We start from the raw sequence: 8,437 nt of genomic DNA on the forward strand, positions 1-8,437 counted from the left end.
TGGAGCGGGAAAACCTCTAGCTCAGGTCTAGCTGCTATTAAATTGTCATGCAGCACTCATGTGTATTTTTATATACTGTAGATATGTAGTGTGTGTTTAGGGAGAGTGCGCCAAGTCATCTGGAGGACAGGTATCATTAATGTTTGGTGCCAACAGATATTTAAAATGCAGCCACTCTGTCTGGTATAAACACGCCTGTCTGAGCGCAGAACAGGTGTGTGCATGTGTGTGTGTGTGTGTAAAGGCTCTTGGGTTCACGCTGTACATTTCCTCCTCCATCCTCTGCCTGCAGCAGCAGCATAGCCATGCACACCACTCACCTCCATGGAGCTTTTAGCAGCAACGACAGCAAAGAGCTGGAAAAACATAAAAAAACGATATTTAGCCACCACATTCTTCACGGGGACAGTGGGATTTATCATTCATTTGGGGTTTAGGGTTGATTTGGCACGGCCTTGTGTTTCCACCACAACACCACCCTGTCTCCACACCAACATAAGCACAAGTTTTCGAATGTGCACAGCTGATGAAACATGGGGTGATGACATGAAAAGAAAAATGGCACACTTATTGGATCAGGTGTCATGACTTTCTGGAGTTACATTACTGTCACTTTTACCCCGACAGTGCCCGCGTGTCACATTCACAAGCTCCTATGATTGTGTGTGTGTGTGTCTGTCTGTATTTGTTGACGTTTTTCCATCTGCTGTGTAATTCATCACGGTGGTCCCCGTAATTGCCTCACTTCTTCAGTTGCCATCAACTCGATACGTTGTTTTATGTTTGGTCACACAATGTTCTGTGTGTGTTGTGCTCTCACAACATGGCAGAGGTGTCGGATTCCGTGTAACACTGACAGAACTGAAGACTTTTGAAAGTGGAGAGGCTTCAGGGAGGGATGGCGGTGTAAGTGAGTATCACGTATCAGTAAAAGCCTTTATAGTGTGATTTGATCAGCAGCTGCGGGGTGTTATGAATCTGAATTTCATAAAAAAAACAAAAAAAAAACATATATCAAAGCTGCTTTTCAAACCCTTTTGCTTTGCTTGAAACATTATTTTAACATTATTGTAACAATTCAGAATAATATGAGATCTAACTTATAGTTCAGATTTTTCTTTAACAAATGATGTCACATAAGTTACCGATGAACTTAACATAATGACTTAGAAATTGTGTAACTTAATGTAATCACAGGATGTATTTTATAAATACAGAACATAGTGTTCATTTGTATTTGTATTAGTATTTATTTTCAGTTCATCAGTGATAAATGCTGACATTTAATAGAAAAAAGGAGCAAAAAGTGAGTTGATGCATTGCATTGTGAAAACATGAAGAAACAAATCATGTAAAAAATGTTTTTGTCATCAAATATTCTGATAAGCGTCTTGTTCGTGTTTTCTTTTTTGAAATGTAATTAAAGTTTGTTCCAGCAAATACTATTTAAATAATAGTACCAACCCACTATGGTTGTATTTGCCAGCATATTTTTAGGGTCCGTTTTCTGTTGTTTGTATAAATAAACGTCCCTTTTGTCCATGAGTTTTAAGAAGGAGTCAAAGAGGTCTAACTAAAGGTGCGACTTCTCAACTTGGTTCAGCTCAAGGATCAGAATTGATCTCATGCACGCGAGACAGTTTCCTCACAGATGGTGTTTCTGTGAAGCTGCCAGATAGCGATGGTGTTTCTTTTCAAGCCATGCACGCATGGTAATCAGGTTATCAAAAATGCTCCAACAAATCCAAATCCAGAACTTCATGCACAGCAAAATAATCGTTTTCTGAGTCTATATATTTGAAATTTTTTGTTTGCAAAATCTGCAAAATGTACAGTAAATTTGAGTCAAGGATTGTTCTCAGTGATTTACTGTCTGCGTTTAGAAAGTACGTTTCAAAACAGTATTAAAAATAACACCAACGAGAATTTGAGAATTGTTCAATTTAAGAGAATTGAACAATTGTTGTTTTCTCTTGATTCCCGTGCATGGACCAAAGTCTCAGATCCGTACAAATGAATGCTTGGAGTGAGGAAAAGTTTGGGTAAACATCCAGTGCCTGTTCTGACATGAACCTGAGGAAAATAACAACCAGGCGGCAGACATGCTAAACACAAGCCGCACATATTTGTGAATGGAACAAGTCTGACTAACGTGTTGTGTGTGTGTGTGTGTGGTTATATTAAACTGCAGAGCCAAAATAGTGCAATATTAACAAAAACCATACACACGCAGGTCACACAGGTGTCATTCCATAGCGAGTGCCCTGAAATAACTTCTTCTATTTTAAGATTTGTTTTCTTCAGCTCTACATATTTTAAATTAGGGTTCGTTATTTTACCAGTCAGCAAAAGTTTCACAGAGAAATACTTTTTAATTGATTAAAGCTGGCGAAAGAATAGGCGGGAAATCCAAACACCATTAATGACGCACAAGTGAAGTTTACACAACAAACAAACAAACAAAATATCCACATTCAAGCTGATTCCAATAGGTTGTTGTTCAGTTATGTGAGAGAGTGTTAACAGCCACTCTGCTTATTAACACTTTATCGTTCTGGAACACATAAACACAAGACAGCGCGATGACAGAACCTTGTCCGATGGAAAATGGAGGAAAAATATGGATGAAATTTATTGTGATAGAAGCGTGAAACCAGATCAAGAGGAAGTTCGTTCACATCGCGTACAGCGTGTCCATCCACGACCACATCAATCCACACGCCATCAAAATGAGCGTGACAGAGGCAGCGGTCTACTTCAGGTGTAAATGATGGTAAGTATACACGACTTCGAGTTGGTATGGTGCCATAATATTCACTTCACCAAAAGCACATGTTCAGGCGGAGGAGGAAAAAAAGCCAGACGCTAGTAAATCAGATTATACTATTCCAACAAATTCTGAATCCCAGTGGCCGAGAAAAAAACAGTAACAGCACAAGACTTACTAGATACTGTATGCCAATTTCTTTTGTGTTCAAAACGGATTTATTGCGATTCTAAAAGTATTGGAATTGGTAATTGCGATTTTCTTTTCCTCCTTAAACCAAAATGTAATGATAGGCTATAATTCTTGAGACAATAGTTATACTGTATTTCCAAAATCAATAAACATTGCATGAGAGCCAGTCAGTCTGACTTTTATCTACAGTGAATGGGACATTGGTGAACAACATGTACAACAGAGTTTTCTGTTTTTGTCTATGGCTCCATTTAGCTACTGCTAATAATGAAAGAAATACAATCAGGCGTGGAAGAAAATATTTTTTTGAAGTGTTTTCTTTTTATTATTATAATTGCCTACTTGCCTTTGGGTTATAAAACGCTGCATCTAAATGAAAAAAAAACTCTCTCAAAACAGCCCACACCACAAATGTGAGCCATTAAAAAGAACATGCTTCAAATTAAACTGAAAAACACAGATAAAGAAAACTTTTTGAGGTAAAAATTGGCGGGTGATAGTTTTACCTAATTCTGTTCATTGTGCAAGTACAAATATTGGTTCTGGTGGATAAAAATGACTGCAGTAAATCAGTGTTTCAAACTGTGGAATTTTAACATAATTCCGTTTTATCTAACCTCTCAATGATTACGTGAGAGTTCTTAAACTACTTAGATCGGACCGGGACTTTTGTTTATTTACAGCAAACAAACTTACATCAGTTTTGCTGCAATTTTTTTAATAAAACTAGTTGAACGACTCCTTTAAGGAAAGACCACATTACCAAAGAAGAAACATTTAACAGAGATGCTGCTCACTCGTTTGGTCAGTGACATTATTACTGGTACCAAAAAGGTGGATGAATAAGTGTGGAAAAACCCCTATTAAAATGTTTTTAATCATGTAACCAGAAAACGCTAACATTAACCGTGTGAAACCCTAAGAGCAGCTAGAGGCCACATGCCAACCAATTTACAGGAGTATTAGAAGAGATATTTTAATATATGCAGCAGCTGGAGGGCGGGCAGGCAGGCGGTGTTTTTTTTCTCGCCCTGTGTTCTTCCAATAATTGCATAATGTGTCTTAATCGTTCACTTGACTACTCACCTTTTATTGCTGTCTTTTGAGCTTTGCCAACATTTCTTTACTGTCATACTGTAATTATGTTATGTCCTGCCCTGTTCCTTTAAGGTTGAACTGAAATTAAAGCTGCAGTAGGCTCGTCCACATACAAATGTGACCGCTTTAGTTGCTCCATAAGCTACAGGAGCTACATGAGGTGAGATAATCTCTGTTCACTAATCACCCTAATGCTCAGTGATGGGTGGGCCACACACAGGTTAGGAGAGCACTGTCTGTCATGAGAGACTACACAAAAAGAGCTGTGATGCCCAAAGTTAATGCCCAAACCATTATTGTGTTTTGTTGTCAGAAAAAAAATAACCCGGTAACAACAGGGAGGAGAACCTCGTCCGACGGGTGCTTGTCCTGTGTAGGGTTGTTTGATTGGCTTGGGAAGTTACTCAGCAAGTGGGGAGTGACCGTCATGGGTCAAAGACCTGTGGTTCTCAAACTCTGTATACCAAATACCACCTGAGGAAATAATGAGCTCTCAGAGAAAGAAACATTATCGCTGACGTTATAATACAGTGGTTAAATAGGTCGAACAGAGTCAGCTCCAGACTTTTCACAGGAGGCAGATCTATTCCCAATAATATAATTGGCTCTCTCATCATCCTCACATACACTTCACACACTGTTATAGTGAAGTTAGATTAGGATGGAGCGAGAGATAAGGTGACTCTACTTATTATTATTTGTATTATTATGTTTTTGTTAATTGTTTAATTGTCTATGCATTCTGGTCAAAATTCCTCAGCTCCACTGCGATCACAAGTACCAACAGAGGAAGCTCACGTTGCACTGGTGGCACACGGAGGTGCAGAAGTCTATAGCGGCATTTTGGTTACAAATACTTGATTATTTTAAGTATAGATACTGTAGATATAGAGTTTGTTGCATTATGCACCGGTGTTATCCAGGAGGACTGATGTACTATGCAGCTATCAGGCTTTTGCCCCTAAACTGTGGAATGGACTGCCATTACACATTTAATTATCTCTCTCTTAAAGACTCCCGTTTTCCTCTGAATTTCTTTGAGGGTGAGATGTCATTGTCTGCACGCGATTATTATGTATTTATTTATGTAGTTTAGTTATTTATGTACTTATGTAAATATTTTATATTTACTTTTTAAATCAGTTAATTTATTTAATGTTACTACTGTACAGCACTTTGGTCAACTATTGATGTTTTGGATGTAGCTATGGTTTATATGACAATTGTTTTATAATTATATTATATTATATTATATTATATTATATTATATTATATTATCATACAGTTACGGACTGGTGATCTGTCCCATCTTTCATCCTTTGTCAGCTGAGATTGGCACATGTGGAGAATAAAGTGATAGAAGATGGAGGGATATTATACAATTACATTACATTAGCAAACTAACTTTAATGCACTTTTAGAGTGGACATGCATTAGCCCACGCTACAGCATTGCTGTGTCCTCCCGGATGTTTAGTCACTTGACAAAACTCAAGGAAACCACAGGAAACGTATTTATAGCTCCGTGCCGTATCTGTAGCTCTACAGTGCATGTTTTGCGTGACCTCTCCTTTTATCTTGTGTCATGACTTGTCTGCTACATGCAGCTATGACATTCACCAGCCAGAAACGTGCCACAATCATACATCCAGTGACACTGACACCTAACATGTCAGTCAGTTGGTGTCATGGGATACGCCCACCAAGAGGCTTGATGACAAATGACTTGCTTCTCGTAAATATACCAAAAACTCTTTTGAAAAATGAGTACAGTGGCTGCAGAAACAAAGCAGTTCATGTTCTGTTAAATATTATTTTCTTTCAATCTGTGTTCATTTATTCCTTCTTCCGCTTACGTCCGTCAGTCTCCTCTCTCCTCCCCCGTCTTTACCTTGCTCTTCCCTCAGCCCATTAGTGACGCCATCAGCCCATCGATCACACAAACCCCCTGTGTGACCCGTTGCCAAACGATTCCCCCACACCAGAAAAACCAGGTCTGCTCCCTGCTGCTCTTTGTTTGCTCTCTTCCTGTGTTCTGCAGGGGCAGCATTGTGGTACACTCAACAAGTGGCTCATTTAACGGCTGCTGCAGGAACAGCAGCAGCCGCAGCTCTTTGTGTTGAAAAATACATCTGCTCTCAATGGAGGTTTAGTTGCAAACAAATAATGGGGTTTTCTGTATCTCAGTTATGAGAATATGATGGAAAACAAAGAGGTTATCTCTACAGGTGAGGTCAACACTGCCGATAACTGCAGGTCTCGTCTGCTGTGTTAGAATGACGCTGGAGCTGTGAATCCTTGTGAGTATAAAACAACAGCATCACACCGCGATACTTTTCATGCAGGCAAATTCATGTCAGACATTTATTGTGAGCATTACGCATGCAAACTGTCATAAAATACCCACAAAGGAAAGAAGAGGAAGCGCTTGTACATGTCTTTTGGTCTGACATGGACACACAACTCTTGGCAGAGGAGGCTGTGACTCATTCACCTTGAAAAAGAACATTGCTAATGGCTGAGTCACTGGGGTCACACCCCATACCCACACCTACCAGCCACTTAACCAGTTCCTTGTGTGTGTGTGTGTGTGTGTGTGTGTGTGTAAGTGAGTGATATAAAGTTTACAAAGGGAAAAGTAGGTTATGTACTTATTTCCCTTAAATGTATTCATTCATCTATATATATTTTTTTACAAGGTTAATGGAGCACAATTTGCACAATAACAGTTAATAATATTGTAATGAACCCTTAGAACACAGAGCATTTCAGCTACTTTTTACTATGTTAAAACTTCCAGTGAATACAGAGGCTATAAAAATGTGCAATATAGAGTGTCTTATATCCTTTATATTTCAGCACTAATCTCTGATGATCTGATGAAAAATGTCTTTCATTTTCACCAACTATACAACAACAAACCTGAGCAAAAAGTACTAAGCATGTTTAAAATTGGATTCAACTGTGACATTTAGAAATATGTCAAAGTTGGCTCGTTTTTATGAACAAAAATGAAAGAAAAACGGTCTAATTTTGTGACTTCTGCACAATTATTGCTACGTTATATCACTACTAAAAATGCAATATCAAATGAATCATAACTTTGCCTCAACAACACATAAGAAGACATAAAAAACAATGTGTTTTGTAAAGCCTGAAGATGTGACCTATGAACACACACCCACAGGATTACCCATATAAGGAGTTGAGTGTTATTCCCACAGCAATTTACCCTTTGTGGACCTGAGCAGTAAGGGTTAATATTTATCAATCAACCTCAACAGTTTGCTCTCTTGAGTTACGCTAAATGGTTTGTATTTATATCGCACTTTTCCGCTCCCGATGACCACTCAAAGCTGCTTTTCACTCACAGCTTTGCCATTCACTCATTCATACCCATTCACTCACAATGTCATATAGCTCATCTATGTGCAGCGTATATCATACCCAATTACACGCATGCCGGCACAGCCGTCGGTTGAGAGACAATTGATATAACTCAAATGTTTGTAATGACAGCCTGGAAGCAAACTGGTGCTGCACCTGAAAAACTAAAACGGACCATGATTGTAATATGTCTGAAGGGTAAAACAATTTATGACATTAAAATGTAAAATCCTCTTTCTAACATCATGTACGACGTTGTCACAGACAGATCTAAAATATACCAATTCATTGACAAATACGTGCTCAGGGGTTGAGAGTGCTCATAGTGTTTCTCCTCATGACCTGAAGGGCTTTCTTCTCCTGAATGAATGCCAAAATAATATAGCACCGATCTGCCCACCAAACCCAGGATTTAGATAAGCTCAAGATAGGCTAAGTGGATGCATTCCTGTCAAACATACGCACGGTGAGGTGTGGATTGAATTCATAAACCCCTGTTTCGACACTGGATGCAACACTCTTTTTTTGGTCATTTATCACGGTCACATATTTTTTTTTGCCGCTTTGTGTATTTTCTGCAGCTTTTATCTCCATGAATTTGCATCTTAGTAACGCAGCGCTTTTAAATATGAATTCATGTCCCACGGGTGCACAGTTATTCACTGCATGCGCTCCTGTCAGCGCTCCTTTGTAAAACCCAGAGAGCCTGAAGAATCGGAGGCAAGACTTTCAGGTTCCAGCATGTTGTGAGACACGTTGACCTTGAACGGTGAGCTGAATTTAACTGGATGTCAGTGGTGCTATTACGAGCTACAAAGATGCAAACCCATCACCGCATAACTGGCAAACATGAAGTAGGTTGAGTGTAAATCACTTCTTGTTCAAAGGCTAGCTCACTCGAGATAGACGTCTGAAAGGATTTACAGTATATAGTCTGATCATCAGGTATTCTCTGGGTAGATCTCAGCACCTATTATTGGAGAGCAGATATAAT

This window comes from Solea senegalensis, unplaced genomic scaffold (genome assembly GCF_019176455.1).
Source record: "Solea senegalensis isolate Sse05_10M unplaced genomic scaffold, IFAPA_SoseM_1 scf7180000012744, whole genome shotgun sequence".
NCBI classification, from domain to species: domain Eukaryota; kingdom Metazoa; phylum Chordata; class Actinopteri; order Pleuronectiformes; family Soleidae; genus Solea; species Solea senegalensis.